The sequence below is a fragment of the Cryptomeria japonica genome, chromosome 10, assembly GCF_030272615.1.
Source record: "Cryptomeria japonica chromosome 10, Sugi_1.0, whole genome shotgun sequence".
NCBI classification, from domain to species: domain Eukaryota; kingdom Viridiplantae; phylum Streptophyta; class Pinopsida; order Cupressales; family Cupressaceae; genus Cryptomeria; species Cryptomeria japonica.
Genome location: NC_081414.1, coordinates 365380048 through 365403517, shown reverse-complemented (window position 1 = coordinate 365403517; position 23470 = coordinate 365380048). Strand labels below are relative to the sequence as shown.

The window sequence follows — 23470 nt, the reverse complement described above, 5'->3', positions numbered from 1 at the left end:
CAGATTTACCTCCCTTGGATGAGGAAGGACGGTTGGTGTTGATTCCAGAGGAGATCATTGATTTTAGAGAGCACTTTTTGAGGAGAAGGACAATCAAGGAGTACTTGGTGAAGTGGAAGAATTTACCTGTGGAGGATGCTACTTGGGAGAATGAAGATATTTTGTAGCATCCAGACTTGCAGTTGCTTGAGGACAAGAAATATTGGGGAGAGCGGACTGTAATGTCCCCTTCTCAACAGTGACCAGTTTAGTTGGTCGTTAGCCTATTCCAGAGACCCGTAGGCTAGTCAGGAGTAGAAATTAGGGTTTCCTACCTCTAAGAGAAAGTTTCAGGATTTTTGGTGGCTTGCATGTTGGAGTTTGTCAGTTTGGGTTCTGGATTCCTTCTGGGTTTTTAGAAAGCTTTGTGATGATGGTACATGCATAGCAAGCAGCGGAGTTTGACAAACTTACTATTTTTAGTAAGTGGAGGAGAGGGCAGCTTATTGCTCTAGGTTTTTCTGGGTTTTCAGAGAGCTTCACAATGCTATGACGTGCAAACGAATCTGAAGACCTTTTCTGGACTTACTATTTTTAGTAAGTACGACAACTGCTCAGAATGTGGTGAAAATCACTTTGGAAACACTTACTATTTTTAGCAGTATGCTATTTATAGTAAATACTATTCTTGGCAATACTATTTTTGGCAGGTCCCTGTGTTCCAGCTCAGATGGCTATTTTTAGCAATGCAGTTCAGTACTTTAGCCTCAGCTCAACATTAGCAGTTGCTAGTAATTGAAGAAGGTATATTTTAATGGTTAAGGCCTATATTTATTTTATTTAGACTTGGATGACTTAGAGAGGAGGAATAATATTTTTATCCTGTCTATTTGGCAAAATATTTTACCTTCATAGTGGGGCGTCAAAACGCAGTTTAATTTTATGACAAAATCAATGATATTTCATAAAGCCTAATGTTCATCATAAGTGGCGGCCACTAAAGGGAGAAAATACGTTTGTTGCTAAACAAAATATTTTATTACTTGGGCGATTTGGTGAGGTAATGAAATGAAGTGAAATGAAAGGCAAATTAAAAGAAATTTGAACGCCAATGTTTAATCCCATATTGGAGGGAAAGGAAGTTCAATTTGGGGAGAAGATTATAAATAAAGGCCTTGGGCTCTCATTTTGGGCATCCATGAACATTGTAACGAAGTGCTGTCAAAGTGTTGATTGAATGCTTAGCTTCTCGCTCAGAAGATAGCGACTAGTTGGGACTGTTCTTCACTCAGGAGAATAGATGGAATTCAGTGCGAATTTTGTGATTTAAGTATTCTAATTTTAGTGTGTTGTGTGTGAGTTCCAGGTTGTTGTTTCCAGTGTGTTGTAGGTGTGTTTTCTCATAAGTCTCTGCGTGGTCATCTGTCGGTTTTGGGTATTGGTTCATTATTTCTCTATGCTCTAAGAGATTATCCCTATAAGTTTTTAGTGTTTATCTTGGAGTCATTAATTTTATAATGCAAATCGAATTTTTGCCCTAGCCGTACCATGCTGAAGCTATCTTGGGATGCGTGTAAAATAGTTTTGGTTATGTTTGTCGTGTTTGTCAGTTCTAGCTTAATCGCCTATCTCCTAACTTTCATTTGCATCTGATTTGGGGTCATTCCGTTGAGTGTGGGCAAAGTTGTGAGCATTTTTGTGAGTTTTGTAGTTGTTGGTCTGCATATTTCCAGCTTGATGTCTGCATATCAAGATTGATAGTGAGTAGTGTTTTTTTGGAGAGGTTAGCCTTTGGTGGTTTTGGAGTGCATATCTTATCATTTGCAGCAATGGACAATGATGTTCTTATTCTGAAATCTCATGTTAAATATTGTAAAGCTGATTAGTAGTACTAACAACTATTTCTTCTTGGATTGTAACACGTGACCCACTGAGTAAGTGGAAGAGGCTGACTTTACCGCCTATCTTTTCTTATTGTAATGTTGTCCTCCCGCTGAACAAGCGGTTGAGTGGATTGTTATTTTCATTCTTAGTCCTCCTGCTGAATAAGTGGTCGAGTGATTGTTATTTACTTCAGTTTCATTGGCATTGTAATTGGTTGGTCATACCGCCAAACTGTTGTTAAATTTCTATTAACCCATTGGACAAGCAGAATGGGCTAGCTTGCCGCCCAACATTGTAATTTCCAGTTGATTATTGAAGCTAACGATCCCCTTATCACCGTATGCTCTCACCTTCCCACACTGGGCTCTTGGTGATTAGAAAGTGGAAGGGTTACTTTCAGCAATGTTTTGATTATCATTTTCTAACCCTAACGGGTGCTTGTAGTGTTTGTAACTGGAAATTGTTTTGAAAAAAATCAAGGGGGGATATTTCAGTGGTATCAAAGCTGGTTTTCCTGCCAACCTATGTGTTCAGCTGATCAGAGCACAAGTTCTTCCCACCATCCTATTGAGTCGTGGTTTTTTTTGGTTGCATATCAGAGTTTGGAAGAATGTCTACCACAAATAAGTCTGTATGAGTTAATGCAAGGATTGATTAATTTGATGAAGGATCCAAATATTAAAAGGGAGTCGGTAAAGGTTCTTGCAAAATCTAAACATAAGGAAGAGTTTGAAAATAATATCTTTAACACAAAGACAAATGATGGAGTTGGTGCTTTGACACATAACTTTGAGACAGTGCTTCATGAAGACTCGTTGGTGATGCATGCAACTACTGTGGATGAGGTTTTGCATAAAGAAAAGAACAAAACAACAACCTTGAGTTTGAGATTAGACATTTCCAATGATGTCGGTCTAGATGGATACAAATTGGATGTCCAAACAGAACTTCTGAAGAGTGATGCTTATGATGACATGAGTACTAGTGAGTTTGGGAATGACTCTTTCACAGAGCCTACCGCTCATGAGGAGTTCGGTGAGTACATTTCCTCTAAACAAGGTGATCAACTCCTTGAAATGTAGGATCTAAGTGTGTTAGCTCCTAAATATGATGAGGACCCTATATTGGATGAATTTCCTTTTGCTGAAAATCATGATACAAAGTCTGATTTATCTTTGCATGGGGTTGACTTTGAGAAAAAATTTAGGGATTTAAAAGATTTGGATCCACAACATGCTGCTGAAAATAATAATGAAGATGCACAGGAGTTTTTGGAAATCTATGAAATCATTAAAGACGGGTATGATAGTTTTGATTTTGGTATTCATCATAGCAGCAGTTCACTTTCTTTGCAAAATTAGTTTGTGGTTCCCATTGAAAACCCATTGTTTGACATGGGTGTTGAGAAGATAATTGGCAATCCTCTTTTTGACTTGGATATAGCTATGAAATATTCTGGGGTGGCGGCCAATCTATGATAGCCCAAAGATTTTTCAAATCCACACAAACACCCTCAGCACTAATAATGTCACCCAGATATAGCAACTCAGTCATTCCAAATGCACACGGCACAATATCAATGTGTTTTAGATGCTCCTCCCAAGTCTTACTATAAAAAAGTATATCATCATAAAATATCAGTACAAATCTCCTCAACTGATCTCTAAATATCCTGTTCATACAGGACTGGAAGGTAGCTAGTGCATTAGTCAACTCAAAGGGCATGACTAAGAACTCAAAGTGACCAAAATGACACCTAAAAGTTGTCTTCTCCACATCATCTTCCCTAACCCGAATCTATTGGTAGTCGAATCTCAAGTCTATCTTGGAGAAGCAAAAGGCTCCATGTAACTCATCTATGAGTTCATCAATGCAGGGAATTGGGTATCTGTTTTTTATTGTTTTCTTAATCAACTCCCTATAGTCAATGCACATCTTGAAAGTCCCATCCTTCTTTTTTACCAATACAACTGAGGAAGCAAATGGACTCTTACTAGGTCTAATGTGCCCCATCTCAAGAAGTTCTTTGATAGCCTTCTCAATCTCATCCTTATACCTCTTAGGATGCATGTAGGGTGTGGTAATAACAGGTTTAGCCCCCTCCTCTAATTCTTTCACATGCTCAATTCCCCTGTCAAGAGGTCTTCCTAGTGGAATATCACCAAACACTATGGAGTGTTTGGTCAACAATGACTGCACATGTGAAGGATACTCCTGTTTCTGTTGTCCAGTTCCCTCTCGCATCACCAAAATCTCTGCGGCCCACTGCATCTAGTCATGATGAAACAACTTCTCCACCCGCCTAAGTGATACCACTCTAAGTCCACCATCTAATAAACCACAAAGTACCACTTTCCTGCCTTGATGTTCAAATTTCATTTCTACCTTTTCCAAATTAAATGTAAACTCCACTAGAGAAGCCATCCAAGTCATGCCTAGTATGACATCATAATCTCCAATGTCTATCACATAAAAATCATCAACCAACTCATAATCACCGATCCTCATATGCAAGTTAGTAATTTTTTGAGTACATAAAATTTTGTGTCCACTGGCCACAATGACTCTAAACCCATCATGCTCCTATGTCTGTAGGCCTCATTTCTCCACCAACTAAGCATCAATAAAATTGGGTCACTCTAGTGTCAATCAATGATATCACACGATGTCCCTGTATCACTCCACGAACTTTGAAGGTGATTGCCTTTTGGGTACCTGTCAAACATGCTAACACCCTGTCATCACTGGAATTCCCTCTAGCAGCTGATCCACATTTACTATCCCCAGAAGTTAATGAATTTTCTGAACTCTCAGATGTTGTATCCTTTGTTGAAAAATACTCAATTTACTTGGCCTTGGCCTTAAGAGGACACTTAGGAGAGGGGTCGCATGGCTCCCTGCAATGAAAACAGAGTTTTTTCCTCCTAAGCTCATTAAGCTGATCATTATCCAATTTCTTAGCACCCTCACGTGGCTGTTGCGTGTCCTTATGGAATGTTTTCTTATCTTTGTCTTTCCTGAAATGAGTCCTTAAACTAAAATTTACTTTTATAGGATGATGGTGCCAAGTCTCTAGTCTTTTTAATGGCCTCCAGTAATGTCAAAGGATCGTGTCCCTTGACCCAACCTCGCAATGGATCTGAAAGACCACCCATAAACAAAAAAGCAAGCCTCCTTTCTGAAATATCAGTCACCAACACTGCTAACCTCTGAAATTCAGCAACATATGTATCAACTGATCCCCACTGTCTAAGTTGCGCCAACTCCTTAAAATGCAATTCAGGGTCCTTAGTATCAAACCTCTCAATTAGTTTCCCCATGAACTCCACATAGGTAGTAATCTGAGCATGACCCAAGGTCACCATGCCATGGTGCCACCATTCATGTGCACTACCATCCAAATGTAATGTTGCATATTTAATGGCATAATCTTTCGGCATTGGGTTAAAATGAAAATACGTGTCAAGCTTTTGAACCCAAGACCTCGCTATAGCCTTTCCTATACCATCAAAGAATGGTGTTGTGAGCTGTCCTATTTTTTTCTTGAGGACATAATGTTGTTGCCTGGTGCCCCTAAAAGGTATATGTCTCATTCTAAAATCCATATAATCTCTGAATGACATTTCAGCTTGAAAATCTAGCCCAAAGTTCTTGCAATCATTTAAAATCTGATCCTGTACCTCATGTTGAGTGGGGTCAATGTGTTGATCATTTTGTCTAGGTGGAAATTGAGGCATAAGAGGCCTAGTGCTTGCTGATCCTGCTCTATTTTGCTGTCTTGCACCTCTGTTATTAACCGGGCCATCATCATTGCCATTATTCCTGACATTGCCATTGTTCCCATTATTCCCTTGTCCATCTGGATTAATATTACCTTGATTCTGGTTGTTCCCATTGTTCATAAATATTAAATGCTGATTCATAAGGGCTGCCATCCGCTGTAATGACATCTGTAGTTCTCGCTGTCCTCTAGCCAAATCATATAGCATATCCCTAGTACTTGGTTCTGCTCTCCCATCCCCCATATTTCCAGCTGTAAGTGGATCACTTGCTTGTTCAACTACAGGTAGATCGTTGGGGTAAATGACAGTGGGAATTGGATCTCCTTCTTGCCTAGCTCCGGATTGATTGTTGAGGTTAGTTGTTGACCTGTTTCTTCTCAAATAATATTGATGATGCATTAGTTTCAAACCCCCAGGTTGGTAGAATCTTCTACTCTGATACCACTGTAATAGGCTGCCCTATTAGCTATGATTTTCTTCCCAAACTATCTTGAGGAATTAAGTCAAATAGTCGTCATGCATACACCCTTGTTCTGATTTTTTCCCTTCTTAATGTAATGACCTGTGGTTATGTTGATTCCTGGTGCGTTTATAATTTTATGTTTTTTCTAACATGCATCATTTGACAAATAATTGGACAACATTGTAAATATGGCAATCTTTCCCATCAAGAATCAATAATGGATTGAAGATTCCAGTATTACAGCACCAGTATTAAGCTACCAATTAACACAATAGAATTCTCAACTCACTCATTATAATTTTCATTAACTAAACAGCCAACTTGGAACTTGGTTATATTGTTGTGGAATCGAATAACACAGAGGCTGGGCTACATTTCACATTGCTGGTGAATGCCATAGATTGGACCTGCAGCTACTCCTTTCTACACGCCACGTCCCTGTCGAATGTCCAAGCCCAAACAGTCCACGTTGCTGCTGTTCCCAGCGATTACCTACAGTCGCCTCATAGCTCTAGCGACATGACAGCTCAATAAATCTCCCGTGGCAACTGATTATTTCTCCACGACCAGTAAGCTCACTTCTTATTCCTGCAGCTGGGTAATAAGCTCGACTCCACTATAAGTATTTGCCACGTCTCAGGTATGCAATCCTCAACAATAAGGAATATGGCCAGCAATATTAAATTCAGACCTGCGTTTTCTAATGACTAAATCCTCATCTCCTACAGGCAGTAACCCACACCTAAGCCTACAGCCAACACGCCTGCCTTGGTTCAATACACTGATTTTTCTGTGATTGATTCTCTCCATAAATCTGCTCTTTCCCATGTAATCCACTGCAAACAAAGATGAAATCAATTCAAATCAGCACATTAAATGCCATTTTGCTTATTTCTCAGACCTGATCTTTCACAGGCATAAGAAATGCCACTAATGAAGGTTTTCGTCATCAAAAGCCAGAAAATCTCCAAATTACTCTAGATACTCAAACTCCAAGAAGCACAAATTCCAAGATGATTCAATCTGCATTTAATGCTCTCATTTATAACTCCATTTGGGCACAATTACCAATGCACCATAAATTTGGGATAAAAGATAGTTATAATAAAATATTAATATCCCTTATGTCTCCAAAATGAAAGGGGACTTTTAATTTTTCCCTTTAAACATTAGTCCCAGCATTAATTAATCACTAAAGTTAAATATTTAGATTTAACTTTAGGAATTTTTAATTTATTGCCCAATTAATTAATGGCCCATCAAAATAGCAATCCTGATGAAGAATTAAATGCACCAAAATACTAACAACCAAAATTGCTTCAAATATTAGCACACACTAAGCCACAACTGGCTTACTATAAATAGTAAGTATCTAGAAAACCTATCAAAACACCTACAATAGGTCTAAAACAGAAATCGCCTAGGCCAAATCCTTCATTGATCCCTATAAAGTCCCGGTTAGCCCTCGGGAACATGACAAGATGGGCTAATAACAGATCATCGCATGACAGGCTAAAAGGGGGACATTACATATTCTAATACATCAAGGGGTCGATATCTAACAAAGGAAAGTAGCGATTAAGAGAGACTTCATGAACAGAAAATTCATTAAGAGATGAGCAGTGATAAGAGACGGTGTTTAACTTACATGAACAACGAACAGATTTGTGAAAGTGCATCATTAAAAGACAACGATTTCATGTAAAATAAGTCAATAGAAATGTTCCATTATGAACAGTAGTCAATCTATTAAAGCGATCCATATGCAATATCAGCGATGGTTCATTATAAGTTGTGATCAGGATTGATACTGCAGACAAGTATCAAAGGAATTCATCGAATCACATTGGAATTAACATAGTATCGAAGGAAGTATCATAACCTTGAATCGAAGGAATTAATTTTATGAGTTGTTTATAACATAATCGGTGGTCACGACATTGATTTATGAAACGTTTTTAAATCATAACTGTAACTGATGGTTAATAAGATTATAATATGTACAAAACATAACCGTTGGTTATGAATAAACTTCACCAACGGACATGACCCCTCCATGTAAGGGTAAGATAAGATATAAATAAATTAAGAAATCAAGTCTAGAAAGATGTGGATACGTGGACGATAATGCTGAGAATATAAATCATAGAAGATAAGGGGTGTTCACTGTTTGTGCTGTGCACTAAATTGCACATATATACATATATATGTATACCACAAAGAGGATGTTTTAGAGAAGTGAAACAAGAGGACTGTGAGGGTATTGCTCTTGCAGATATATATATGCAGGTATAGAGAAGAAGAATGTACTGATAAAGAAAAAGATCTTTCAGCGATGAAGATTTGTATGAAAATAAAGGCAGATTTGAAAGGGAGATTTATGACCAAGTTAATAGAGATGTATGCGAAGAGTGAACAAAGACTTGTGAGAAGATCTAAGAAAGATTTATGATCTAAGATTCATTGATGTTATTAAACATATGTGATTTGTAAGAACAGATTTTAAAGGAAGACAGTGAGATATTTATAATCGTCTTGTGAAAGAATATTATACATGATTGTAATCAGACTTGTGAGAATATCCGAAGGCAAGGTATATCATATTCAAGGAAAATTTTGAGATAGCAATTAAGTTGTCCATCATCCGTTGAGATAGCAACATATTAAAGGTGGAACCATGATTTGGAAGTCGGTGCTTCCTAAAGGAGAGATTGGTGTCTCTTGATGAGTTGGTGCTCAGTTGTGGAAATCGGTGCTTCCAGTGGGTTGGTGCCTACAAATTTAGAAGTGGGAGTTGGTGCTCACAAACAAACTTGGGGGTTGGTGCCTCTAGTAGGTTGGTGCCTACAAACATTGTAAAAGAAGAAATATATAAAAGCATTAATTTGCCATGGTTTTTCTCCCATTTGGGTTTCCACGTAAAACATTGTGTTATTGTGTTCTTATATGCATGATTGTTGAAAGTTAGTGAATAATGCTATTGTGATTGGTATAGTTTAAATTAGTAAAATTTGCTGTTATACTGATTCGCCGCCCCCCCTCTCAGTATAACCGTGTGCTCTTCACACAATGGATTCCATGTTTTGAGGTCCAAAAGGAAATTGCTTTATGAGAAATAATAAATAACTTCTTGAAAGTTTAAAGAGGAGATATAAAAAGGGGGATTGCAAGGAGAAATTGATATTTTGGGAATTTCATCTTCTATTGTGGAGTTTAAATATTTTATTCAACCAAAAAATGTAGGATAAAAAACCTAGGAGAAATTGATCTCAAAGAAGGATTTCTTCCTAGCCAATACAGAGGTGAATTCATACAAGGTTCATCATGTGCTTATTGTTTTTCGATTAGCGATTTGGTGCTGAAGAGTGTGATTATTTCCACATTCATATTCAGTTTAAACTATAATTGAAGATTTCAGTTTAAAGGAAATGTCTTATTGAGGTTATTGAGAATCATTTGAAGCTTCGAAAGGGAAGTCATTTTAAATATATTCAAATTCATAAACTTCTAGCTGCATTATTTTGAACTGCTGTAACATGTGAAGGGGGGCGAGGGATTGTTTCAAATAGATGGCCGCTGATTTTTGCTGTTTGGAAATTCATAGAAGTAAATTTGGGAGAGTCCTTTTGTCAATAGGACTCTGTAAGCTTGCAACCATCCTTTGTCTAAATTAAAGACAAAAATATTAGAATTGAAGATTTTTTATGAAGTAGTGGGCTCCAAAGAGAACATGAAAAGGTTCTGAAATTGTCGCTGGCCTTTTGGAGGAATTGTAATATCATTAGGACTCTAAACTTTGTTACCTGTCCTTTTAGGGAGCATTTGAAGGTTTAAAGGAAAGCAGTGCCACTTTGGAAGGGATGTGAGATGTTGAAAGTCTACGCTGGACTTCTTTGGAAGAGTTTGGATGCATTTAGGACTTTAAGAGTCTGCCGCAGCTTTGAGATTGATCAACGATTTAACAAAGTCATTGCCCCACCTAAAATGGGAGCCGTGTGGTAGTAGGAAGGTGGTGTACAGGTTTAAGAGTACTGCAGGCAAATTAAAACAAATACCAAAGGCATCGCAGCTGGAATCAATATTGATTAATTTATTTTGGTTCCCATATCAAGTATTAAGGCCAGCACCAATATAGGCATGGTGTGATGGTTATGTTGTAGTGTCATTGTTCTTGTCATCAAGGTTCAACCCCCATTGGGGTGTAAGTGTTGAATGGTTGTATTAAGGATGAGGGGATTCATAACTCTGAGTCAAAAGCATTGACCCCTCTTGAAAAAAAAAGTCCTGAGGCCAGCATACTTTATTTTATAATATATATATATATATATATTTCCAGCACTTCAACACAATTTGTATCAGAATTTTTTTGATTGATACAATTTCTGATTTCATAAAAAAGAAATATCTTATTCCTATCTTGCATCAATCTAGTATATTTTATTGTTTTGTTAAACACTTGCAAATACATACAGTGTTAATTCTTCAAACATTTACCTAAACAAAACAAAACTCAAACCTGCACAATTAATTTTATACACATTATTGTTACAATTAGAAGTTTCCTGTTATCTTGGTTATTGGAATTTTCTGCATTGTTCATCTTATGGAACATTTGCCTCATCTTATCTATCATAAGGTCAAAAAAATTTATCTATTTTATTTGCATTATCATAGTTGTCATTCTCCCTAACCATGTTTACTTCTTCTGTCTCAAAATCTAAACGGTTTTGGGTCACTTTGTCCTTAAAATTTTGAATTTGTAATATCCTATTTGAACTTTTAATATCCCGGGGGCGAATATTTCATAATATCCAATCAAGTTTAATTTTAAATTTCTATACAATAATATATACACTGGAAATTATACTTTTCCAATTGATACTTTTGACAATTAATTGAATTTGCACAATTAAATATCTATTTAAAAATCAGCAATCAAATTTGCTAATAAACAGAAAATGTTATTAACTTGAAATTTTAATAATGCCTACTAGAAGATTAGTCAAACTTAGCACAATGGTGATTTCCATGTGAAGTCACTCTTGAGAAATTGTGAGTTTCCATCCTTCAATTCCTGCCATGAGAGGTTTCATCCTCGGGTTAAATGAACCACGGTTCCATGCTCCAAAGGAATACTAATAAGACAATCAAAGATGTATTCCTTGTGTGGTTGTTACTTCTCCTTGTTTGATGTCTCTTATATATATTTTTCCTTCAATAGTCATGATTCTTCACATGTCCTTTGACTTTGGAAAAAATTTAAACTTTAATTTTATATTTTACATTTTATTTTTTGATATGTTAATTTATTATTATGAATATGATAATCCCATTTCGGAAGGGGACATTACTGTCTACCCATCTCAACATTACTTGTCTTCAAACAATCACAGACTAGAATTCTCTTAGAATTTCTTCTTCACTTGATTGAGTCATTTTGAAGATACCGAAATTCCAAATTGATCTTGGAAATTTGTAATTCCCCATCCTTAATCCAAAACTAAGACCTATACGTTCAATTTCAAGAACTTGAAGATAATTGGGCATGATAACATGTTCATCATTCTAAACTTTCATCTCTTTTAAATTTTATGCAAATGGGCAATTGCATCTTCAATCTTCACACAATTTGATGCTAGACAAAGCAATCTACTGACTTAAAAACAATAGTGTCAATAGTGGATGTATCTATTATTCTAGGACTAATGCCTGCAATATGATTTGTTGATTTTTGCTTCAATTCCTAGTTAGGTCCCACTACTTTTTGAGGACCAACAAATTGTTGAGATATGATATATAATGATTAGGCAGGGCAGAAGACCTGCTTATAGAAGAAATTGATATAGAATTGGACACTTGAGGTTGCCCTTTTGATAAACAATGATCACCATCCACTATTTGAGACCTACCAACAAGCCAATTCTGAGAAGAGGAATATACAATTGCAGAGGGAGCATATTGCAATTGAGTAGGAACTTGTGCGTTAGTTGTAATGTTATTTCTAGTAGTACTCCAACCTCCTACCAATTCTTGACTTGGGGAGCACATACACTTGATGAGTTCCTATTAGGTATAGTAGGAGCCCTAGTCATAGTCATTGGCACAAAACTTGTGCCAAGAACATTTGTCTTAGACTGTGCATTTTGAGATATTGAAGGAGGGTTGGCAAAACTCTAGTTAACCTTGTTTACACCCTTTATACTCATGAAATTTGTGGAGATGGCCTTTTGAATTTCAATGGGAAAATTTTTATAATCTTCGTACATGGTATGAATATCATCTTGTATTGGGCTTTGTGATTGCCTCACATGAACTTCTTTTTTACTCTAATTTCTATAAACATTCATAGCATTTTGCTTCATTTGGAGCATTTGACCCAACAAATCTATCATTGTATCAATCTTGTTTTCAAATTTATCTTTAAGAGCTTTCCCCAAAGGAGTTTTTCCCTCACTATCTGCTATATTCACTTCTTTTGTCGTTTAAATGAAATAAGTTCTCTTTGATAATATCTATTGGCTCTATTGCTAGACTATATATGGAAGAAGACTCGCAAGCTAGCAAGATTTGACTCTAATGCTGTTTATGATGTCCCATTCAAGTTTTTAATATCCTAGAGGGATTATTTTGTAGTATCCATCAAATTTAATTTTTAATTTTTATACAAAAATATATATACCGGAAACTACATTTTTTCCCATTGATATTTCTCATAAATAGCAATCAAATTTACTAATAAACAACAAATGTTATTAACTTGAATTTTTAGTAATGTCTACTAGAAGATTAATCAACTTAGCACAATGGTTGTTTCCAAGTGAAATCACTCTTCAGAAATTGTGGGTTTCTATCCCTCAATTCTTGCCATGAGGGGTTTCATCCTCAAGTTAATGAAATGTAGTTCCATGCTCCAAAGGAGTAATAATCATATAATAAAAGATGTATTCTTTATATGGTGATTAATTCTCCTTGTTCGATGTCTCATATATTTTTCTTTCAAGAGTCATGATTCTTCACATGCCCCTTGACTTTTGATAACATTAAACTTTAATTTTATATTTTATAATTATATTATATTTTATATTTAAATTTATTATTATTATTATTATTAAAATCCCATTTCAAAAAGGGGACATTACATAAACAGCAAATATCGCACAACATTCTAGCTGCCTAACTCCAATCGCCAAGTGCAACATTAATTCATGAGGGATGGGGCCCACCGCTGAAGAGAAACTTTGAAGTGGAATTCAGCCAGTGCCACTAAACATAGCTTTGTACGGAAATTTTATTTATAAACATCCATATTAATTTAGAACTGCTGTTGTAAGCACAAGGTGGGCCATAAAAATTGCATTACCTTGAGATATTCGGTGGCAATTGAAGCTAGCGCAAAGGAAGGATTAAGTAATAATAAACTGAAATTATAATTAAAATTTGTAATTAATAAATGTGAAGGAACATGGAAAATGTTGGAGGAAAAAGTATTTAAAAGAGACCAAGGAAGGAGAAGAAACATCAAAGAGAAAATAATTTATTGTCTGATTTTTACTCCTAGGAGAACATGGAATTATGGTTCACTTAACCTGAGGGGAAAAACCCCTCTAGGTCTGCAAATGGAGGACCAAAACTCACAATTCATTAGAGTAATTCCACACGGCATTGTGCAAATTTTATTAATTACAGTTTGAGTTAAAAATATCCTTTCAGCCAGCAGCTGGTCATGGCATTGGCAGTCCAAAGACCAAAGAAGGCACTTTCACCAAGTAATAGACTGCTGCAAGAAAGCATCTACTACAAGGGATTAAATTGGTCTTTCTGAGCTATATTCTAAACATTGCATCTGATTAAGAATAAACTATTTAACTGCAATTTCTTTGTCAATTTCATTATCATGTTAACTACACAAACATAGATTGTAAGATAGGGTTTGTTATATTAAATAATAAATAAATGAGATATTAGATACACCAATTATTCGTTGATTGTATTTGTTATTCTTTAAAAAATCTCTATTGAATGAATGAATAAATGAGTTTTAATAACATCCACAAGAACATCAATCTATGAGATCAAGAGCATCATTGTTAACAATTTTCAAGTTCATCTCATTGTCAGCTCCTCTATTGTGGACCTTGATCAAGAAACTCATGGTTTGTGAAGTCTTGCCTCCTCAAAAAGCTCATTTAGACTGCTCACCTTCAAATTGTTTTCATATTGCATACAAATATCCTCATATGCTGCGCACTCAAAGATGAAGTGTCATTCAATTTCCACCACCCCTTTATTGCAGAAAAGACAAATTCTTTCATCCCACTCTTCCTTGGGGACTGCCCATCTACCTGTGTCACATCTAAGATGATGAGACCTGGTTCTGATTTGTGCAACTAGAAGTCTAGCCTTTCCCTTTATTGGCGCCCTTAGGTAGTCTTTTTCTCATGCTCCCCCAAGGGGTTGAACTCTTTGATATAATGTGTTTTCTTTTCAATCAACCAGCTTAGTCCAATGACAGTTCTAAGTTTTTCAAACACAAACTTCTTGCGAATCAATGTCCCACTTGCTTATCCACTTGTTGCTCTGCTTCATCCAAGTCTTGTTCCTCTATTTTAATTCCTCCTCAACAACTGTTTTGGGCCAGCATTGCTTATCCATGTTTTTTATAACTTAGCAAATGAACTATAGCTGAGGCCTTCATTGGAAACATTTCTGCTCTTGCTAAAAGAATCTCATATGGAATTGTTGACTTGACCTTGAGACTACAATTGATTAGATGCTTTTGGATTCTTTCTAATTGCCTCCAGTTGTGGTTTGACATGCTACTGCCCCGAATCTCACAACCATAAAGGACAACTGGCATAACCAACAAACCAAAGAGGGAAATCTTGGTTTTCCAATCCCATAACTCCGCTTTCCTACATCTGTTTTGCAAGAAATAAGAAGCCTTCCACTGTCCTTGAATCCTTTTTTATTGGAATTGTATTCTTTCTGTAAGGGTTATCTATATAAGAAATTCTAAAAAGCAATCCTGACATATGTTACATCTTGATGATGAATCACTCGGTAAGATTTGAAATATTGATTGAAAAAAATTCTACACAGTTTTCTTCGAAGAAACTTGTTTTCATAGCATACAAATGTTTTTTTATTTGTTAAGTCCCTCTTTTTGCAGACCTTTAGCTTGATTGCCATGAAAATACCCTCTGCTGTGAATCTCACTATAAATGCATCAAAATAATTAGTCTACCACGGCAATACATCCCTGGGTTTGGAGTAGTATCCCGCATATTCAAAACATATTGGAATAGGAAGTCAGGGACAAAATGTCCCCTTGCCTATCTCACGCAACCTGTCCAAACAAACAAAGCAAAAACACTCCATGCGACCTTATATATAATAAAAATTAAATCCAAAGAGTTGTTTGGCCCTTGGATGCTACAGTTTTTTGCAGCCCAAGCAGAAGACATGTATCTCCTTTCAATACTTGTTCGATACCTCCCTGCGGTCATGCAGCTCACATGAAGATGAAAATAATAAAATAATAATAATAATAAATTGATGCAATTGGGCTTTTATATTTTGTTAAAAGTTTCTATGCATATTTTTGGTAACCATACCTTGGTTATCCCAAAAATTCACAAACTTTTTTGCCCTCCCCCATACCCCCGGCCTTTCCCAAAATCCAGGAATTTTATTGGCATCATGACATCCGCATTTCCCTGCCTCCCATCTCGAGGAAACTAGGAAAAACACTGAAAAAATGAAATGCGTTATTCAAAAGCAAAATGTTACAAAAAAGACCTTTCCTAATTTGGTAAATTGTTGGGATGTGAGGTCCCGTGAAACTATTTGTTATTGTCTCCTTCCCAGAATTCCAATGCACCCAAGATCTGTTTCAATGAAAACAGATTCAGGTGATGATCTCTTATGCAAGCTAGGAAATACGTAGAACAAACTTCTTTCAATGTAATTTGTTAAAAATGGCCGATTTTCCTTCTATGCTCCAGCTAAGCATTCGGTTAGTCGGTGTTGTAGACTCCATAATAAATTGAACTGCTTGTAAAACAAAATTTGTGTAGTGCTGTGTGGTTAATAAAGATTCTTCCTGCTTTTTGTGGACATAGGCATATTGCCAAACCACGTAAAATTCTTGTTTTTCTCTCTATTCAGTTTTTATATGAATTTGATCTGTTTTGTTAGTGATCTGAAAACTCTGTGAATGCTGCAATATTATAACAACTGGTATCAGAGCCTGATAGGGAGGTGGTAGAGAAGGGTGCGTTGGAGGAGATTTGGTAACTGCTGAGAGATCTTTCAATACGTTCCTACTGAGCTGGATGAGATCAATGTTTTTCATAGCGCCATCTTAATATTGGAGGCTGAGTTTATAAGTCAAGCTGCCAAAAGAGAAATTGGATCGCAGCCAAAGGAGAAACAATTGCAGAAAGCTAGGATCTGTTGCAGATCTGAAATAATATTGTAAGCATTAGATTGCAAATATTGTAATTTTTTTTTTCGTCTATTTATTGAAATCTGAGTAAGGAGATTAGCACAAAAATGGAGGAGACAGACAAATGGAGAATTGAAAAATTCTCAAGCCAAAATTTCAGAATGTGGAAATTGCAACTCAAAGCTCTCCTCATTCAAAAGGACCTATCAATTACGCTGGAAGGAAAAACTAAAAAGCCAGCCAACATAAGGGATATAGATTGGGATAAACTGGATCAAAAGGCTGTGCCACTATGGCTACAATCACTCTTTCACTTTCCAGTAATGTTTTGTTCAATGTATCAACACAAACGACGGCAAAAGGACTTTGGGATCGTCTATCAGAGCTGTATGAGAGACCTTCTGCATCAAACATGGTATTTTTAATGAAGAAATTGTATAATTTAAAAATGCAAGAAAGTGGTTTTGTCACAAATCACCTAAATGAGTTTAATACTTTGGTTAGTCAGTTGTCTTCAGTAAATATTACAGAAGAGGATGAGATAAAGGCTATCTTGTTATTATGTTCGTTACCTAATAGCTGGGAAGGAGTTGTTATGGCTGTTAGTAACTCGACATCTAACCCAAAGGGGGTGCTAAAATTCGATGATGTTGTAGGAGTTCTTCTTAGTGAAGATATGAGAAGAAAAAATAAAAGTAATTCTTCAGGTACTGCTTTAGTAGCTGGCAGCAAAGGGAGAACACAACAACGAGGCAAGGATAACCATAGGAAAAGATCAAAGTCTACTAAGAGATCCCAATCCAGAGGCAGAAAAGGCGCCTGTTGGCATTGCGGTAAGGAGGACCACATGAAGAAAAATTGTTGAACCTTCCAGAGCAAGAAGAAGGCTGAAAATCAATCTAAAGATAATGAGGTAAATACAATTTCTAAAGAAGATGCTAATGCTCTTATTTTATCTTCAAGTGATGTTGTTGCAGATGTTTGGATACTTGACTCGGGAGCATTGTTTCATGCAACGTCTTCAAGAGATTGTTTTAGAAATTACCAAGCTGGTAATTTTGGTAAGGTTTATCTCGGCAATGATCAACCTTGATGTATCACTGGAAAAGAAGATGTTCTATTGAAGATGAAGAACAGTAACAGTTGGTTGCTGAAAGATGTGAGACATGTTCCTCAACTCAGAAGAAACCTGATTTCAGCTGGGCGATTAGATTCTCTTGGATATAATGTTACATTTGGAGCAGGAGCATGGAAAGTAACAAAAGGAGCATTGGTCATAGCAAGAGGAAGCAAATCTGGTACATTGTATGTACTAGAAGGTCAGATTGAAGTGGGAGCTACAATGGCAGTAGCAGATAGCGCAACAGAGCTTTGGCATAAAAGGCTCGAACACATGAGCCAAAAGGGACTTAAGGTTTTGAAGAATCAACTTCCAGGTTTGAAAGAAGTGGATATGGAGTTATGTGAGCATTGCATCTATGGCAAGCAAAAGAGGACAAGATTCTCTAAAAAAGAACACAAGATGAAGACACGACCATTGGAGCTAGTGCATTCAAATGTCTTCGGCCCCACAGAGGTAGCATCTATTGGAGGATCCATTTATTTTGTTACTTTTTTGAATGATTGCACCAGGAAAGTTTGGGTTTATATGATGAAAAAGAAGTATGAAGTTTTTGGTTTATTTAAAAATTAAAACCTTCAAAGCACTTGTTGAAAACCAAACTGGTTATAAGATTAAAAGTTTTAAAACTGACAATGGAGGTGAGTATTGTTCGAAAGAATTTGATCAGTATTGTGCAGAGAATGGTATTCAGAGAATCAAGATTGTTCCTCTTACACCACAAGAGAATGGTGTTGCAGAAAGGTTAAATAGAACCATTATGGAACGAGCACGGAGCATGCTCTCAAATGCAGGACTAGGAAAAGAGTTCTAGGCAGAAGCAGTAAATACATCAGTGTACCTGATTAACAGAGCACAATCCACTCGACTTGAATTTGGAATTCCAGAAGAAAAATGGTTAGGTAAGAAAATTTCTTATGATCATTTGAGTGTGTTTGGATGTGAAGCTTTTGTTCATATTCCAAAAGAAAAACGAACTAAGCTAGACATGAAATCTAAAAGGTGTATCTTCATTGGATATGGAGAAGAAACATACGGTTATAGGTTGTGGGATCTAGTTACTAAGTGTGTCACATGAAGTAGAGGTGTGATATTTAATGAAGAAGTAATGCCGGGTTTACAAGAAGTCAAATCACCTAAAGAGTATATTCCATTAAAAGATATCACGAATGGTAGTGATATGTTTAAACAAAAGGTAATTGTAAACCAGCCACAACCACCAATTCAAATTCAAACACATGGTTAGCCACAAGATTTCCAAGATAATGAAGAACATGCTCCTCCAGCTAGTAATGCACAAGAGTTGATTCCTCCAGTTAGGAGGTCCACTAGAGAGCGTAGGCCTTCAACTACCAAGTATAAAGATTTTATTCAGTATTTGTTGCTTTCTGATGAATCTGAACCCACCACGTTTAAAGAAGCATGTGTAGATAAAGAAAGCAATAAATGGATGGAAGCCATGAGAGATGAGATGGAATCTCTTAAGGGAAATCACACTTGGGATCTAGTAACCCTTCCACCCAATCAGAAAGCATTACAAAATAAGTGGGTGTATAGGTTGAAGGAAGAAGTAGATGGAAAGAAAAGATTTAAAGCCAGATTAGTGGTCAAGGGATATGCTCAACAAAAGGGCATTGATTTTACAAAGATATTTTCACCAGTTGTGAAAATGACCTCTATTAGAGTAGTGTTGGGCTTAGTAGTTGTTCATGATTTAGCGTTGGAACAGCTTGATGTCAAGACAGCCTTTCTTCATGGTGACTTGGAAGAAGAATTGTATATGAAGCAACTAGAAGGTATTGAAGAAAAAGGTAAAGAAGCAGTAGTTTGCAAACTAAATCGCAATTTATATGGGTTGAAACAAGCTCCTCGACAATGGTATCGGAAATTTGATTCTTTCATGTCTGAATAGAACTTTTCTAGATGTGAATCTGACCATTGTGTTTATACTAAGTTTTTTGACAATGGAGAATTTGTATTGCTATTATTGTATGTTGACGATATGCTAGTTGCAGGATCTAGCATGGTTGTTGTTAATAGTTTGAAACAACAGTTCTCTAAGAAATTTTCAATGAAGGATTTGGGTGCTGCAAAGCAAATCCTTGGAATGAAAATTATCAGAGACAGGAAGAAAAAGGAACTTATATTGTCACAGGAGAATACATTGAAAAAGTATTGGAAAGGTTTAGCATGAAGGATGCCAAGGCAGTAAGCACACCTCTAGCAGAGCATTTCAAATTGAAGAAAAAGAATACATGGCAACAGTGCCATATTCATATGTAGTTGGGAGTTTAATGTATGCTATGGTTTGTACAAGACCAGATATCTCCCAAGCAGTGGGAGTGGTCAGTAGATACATGAGTAATCCAGGAAAAAATCATTGGCAAGCAGTGAAATGGATTTTGAGATATCTTAAAGGCACTTCAAACCATGTTTTGAGGTTTAGAAGTGAAGATGCACAATTGCATGGATATGTTGATTCAAACATGGCTGGAGATTTAGATCGAAGACGATCAACAACAGGATATGTGTTCACTTTGGCAGGAGCGGCAGTTAGCTGGATTTCCAGGTTACAGAAAGTAGTGGCTCTTTCCACTAATGAAGCAGAGTATGTTGCAATGACAGAAGGAGCAAAGGAGATGCTATGGTTGCAGAGGTTACTATCTGAATTGGGTAACAAACAGAAGGAATTCGTATTGTATAGTGATAGTAAAAGTGCCACTCACTTGGCCAAAAATGCAGCATTTCATTCACGAAGAAAGCACATAGAGCTTCGCTATCACTATATTTGAAATGTTCTTGAAGAGGGTAAGCTCAAGTTGGAAAAAATACATACAAATTTGAATCCTGCAGATGCATTTACAAAGGTGGTTTCAAAAGAGAAGCTGGAGTTCTGTAGAGCTTCTCTTGGATTGGTAAGCCTATGACAGTAGACCTTAGAAAGGAGGAGATATCTTGGAGCATGATTGTTCACAGTACTGTTTGGACTTCAAGTGGGAGAATGTTGGGATGTGAAGTCTCGTGAAACTATTTGTTATTATCTCCTTCCCAAAATTCCAATGCAAACAAGATCTGTTTCAACGAAAACAGATTCAGGTGATGCTCTGTTATGCAAGCTGGGAAATATGTAGAACAAACTTCTTTCAATGTAATTTGTTAAAAATGGACGATTCTCCTTCTTTGCTCCAGCTAAGCAATCGGTTAGTCAGTGCTGTAGAGTCCATTATAAATTGGACTGCTTGTAACACAAAAGTTGTGTAGTTCTGTGTGGTTAATAAAGATTCTTCCTGCTTTCTGTGGACGTAGGCATATTGCTGAACCAAATTCTTGTTTTTCTCTCTGTTCAGTTTTTATATGAAATTGATCTGTTTTGTTAGTGATCTGAAAACTCTGCGAATGCTGCAATATTATAACATAAATTTCCTTTCTTAGGATAGCCTTTTGCTAGGTAGCTATGAGAAATGTATATCTCTTCCAACAAATTGAACCAATGAATCGAATGAGGCATTTTACACAAATTTAAAACATTAATCATGTTTCCTGGAATTTAATTCTGGGACTGCCCAAAAAGCGATAGATGCTTTCATCACTTGGTCTCGTCCCAGGAGATTATAACATTTCCAATATATGAAAAAACGAGCCGCCTTGCTTGTCCAACGTCTCATCCGAACATGATATCTACGTAAATACAAAAGAATTGCTGTGCAACAAGGATATGAATATAAAATGGACGTGGAGGATATAACAATAACTATTCACCTCTACGAGTAAACCCTAAGACTACATCCGCAATCCATGGTGACTGCAAAACTATAGATGGTAGCGAAAGTTCCAGTCAATTCACAAAAACCCAAAAAAAAATGCACATAATAGGCAGCAATTGAATGAAATAAGTCATGCTTGCAAAAATCTAAGAAGTTAAAGAGGTGGATGACGTACCGCAGACTGAAGAGAAGAGAAGAGAAGAGAAGAGACACAGCAGATTTCAAATCTGAGCAGCAGCAGATGTCAATGACCATCACACTCTCGTAGCATCAAATGCTAAGCATAACACTTGGTAAGCGATATACTACATGGAATGGCCTGCAAAGGGGTTTCGCCTGTGTTTTTAGATCTGATGCTTACTTTGAACTTGAATGCTCACTCGTGTCAATTTCCATGGATGCTGTTGTGCGTCAACGTCTCATATAATTTGATGACATATAGACTAGGAAGGCCAAAATTCACAGCACAATAGTATTATATCTAGTATCTATAAGCAATGAGTTTTCAAAATAGAGATCTATATTCTAATATGGAATTCTAAGTTGAGTATTATATTCTAATATGGAATTCTAAGCTGAGTATTATATCTAGTATATGTAAGCAATGAGTTTTCAAAATAGAGATCTAAATTAAAATCTCAATGGGATGTCTAATATGGAATTCTAAGTTGTGACTCTTAGTCTTCTATAATTAGTTTATAATGTGGAGGTAGTTTGTAAATAAATGGATTTTTATATTGTATCTTTTGGTCTTCTATAGATGATTTTAGTGTGCTTGCTTGAAAGGGGCTATTATTAGTCTCATCGTTATGCTCACAAGAGCTTGTATTGGTCTCATGTTGATGTTCATATAAGGTTGTGACTCTTGGTCTTCCATAGTTGGCTTCTAATGTGATGGTTTCTAAATAAATGAATTTCTAAGTTGTGACTCTTGGTTTTCCATAAGTGATTTCTAGTGTGGTTGCTCAAAAGGAGTTATTATCAGTTTCATGGTTATTCTCACAAGAGCTTGTATTACTTTCATGATGATGCTCATATGAGAGGAATATTTGTAATTGATTAGCAATACAAAATAATAATAATAAATATGGATTATGATTATTTAGTTTTAAGTAGTTAAATGATGTTAAATTATGAATTATTACTTGACAATATAGAACTATATTATGATATCAAATATGATTTTGTGATGTTCAAACATATAGCAAATTAAACTTTGCTTGAACACGAGGTGAAATCATGATGTAAAACATATTCAAGTTAATTGTGTGGTTGAAACAAATATTTGTGTGTGGAATCAATTTATATCATGTGAGGACCTATCATATTTCAAAAATAGATGCATAGAGGAAAAAACCCAATATACCTCTTCAACTTGTTATTAAATATTGGCCTTTCATACAATGCAGTTTGAATTTTTTGGGAGCAATCAACCTTAATTGTTCTTCTAAACATAAAATTTTTCTAATAAAAACAAATCATTAAGCAATATAAAGTGAAGCCTAGGATCTCAAGAGAAGAAACAAAAACCATGTGATCAATTTCATTGAGGAATGTGTTGGTTCCAAAAATCAAAGTTTTGTCTAAACCTAAGAATATGTCAAGTTCTATAATCAGGATCAACATATGACTTTGGCCAATGAACAGGATTGATCAAAATGATCAAATTCCCTTGCACTTCTGGCTCTACTAGACCAAGGCAAGTATACCTATAATATCGTCAAATGATATTGATGATATGCAAGCAAATTACACCTTAGTTTACTTTGTCTCCTTTTGCTCTATTCCTCATTGTGCAAAGACATAAACGCTCTAACTATCAATAAAAGAATGAAAACTCTTTATCTTCAAACAAATCTATAATTCCCTTAATAAATTCATTTGTTCATCTTGATTCATTCCAAATACTCATAATGTCATTCAAGTAAATCATAAAATTTGCAAGTTTATAAGTTGAAATTACCAAGTCTATATCATTTAAATAGGTAAATAGTAGTAATCTTACAAAAATGAGTACTCTTTCATAGTATT

At 36.0% G+C, this 23470-nt stretch overlaps 1 protein-coding gene across 1 annotated transcript in view; it reads right to left on the bottom strand.

The window, feature by feature from the left end:
* Positions 1 to 21925, bottom strand: part of LOC131079975 (flowering locus K homology domain) — a 200076-nt gene extending 178151 nt beyond the window's left edge. Inside the window, exon 1 of the mRNA XM_058018026.2 lies at positions 21615 to 21925. The gene's annotated coding sequence lies outside the window, so the exon portion shown is untranslated. The remainder of the gene's footprint in view (positions 1 to 21614) is intronic.
* Positions 21926 to 23470: the final 1545 nt, after the last annotated feature.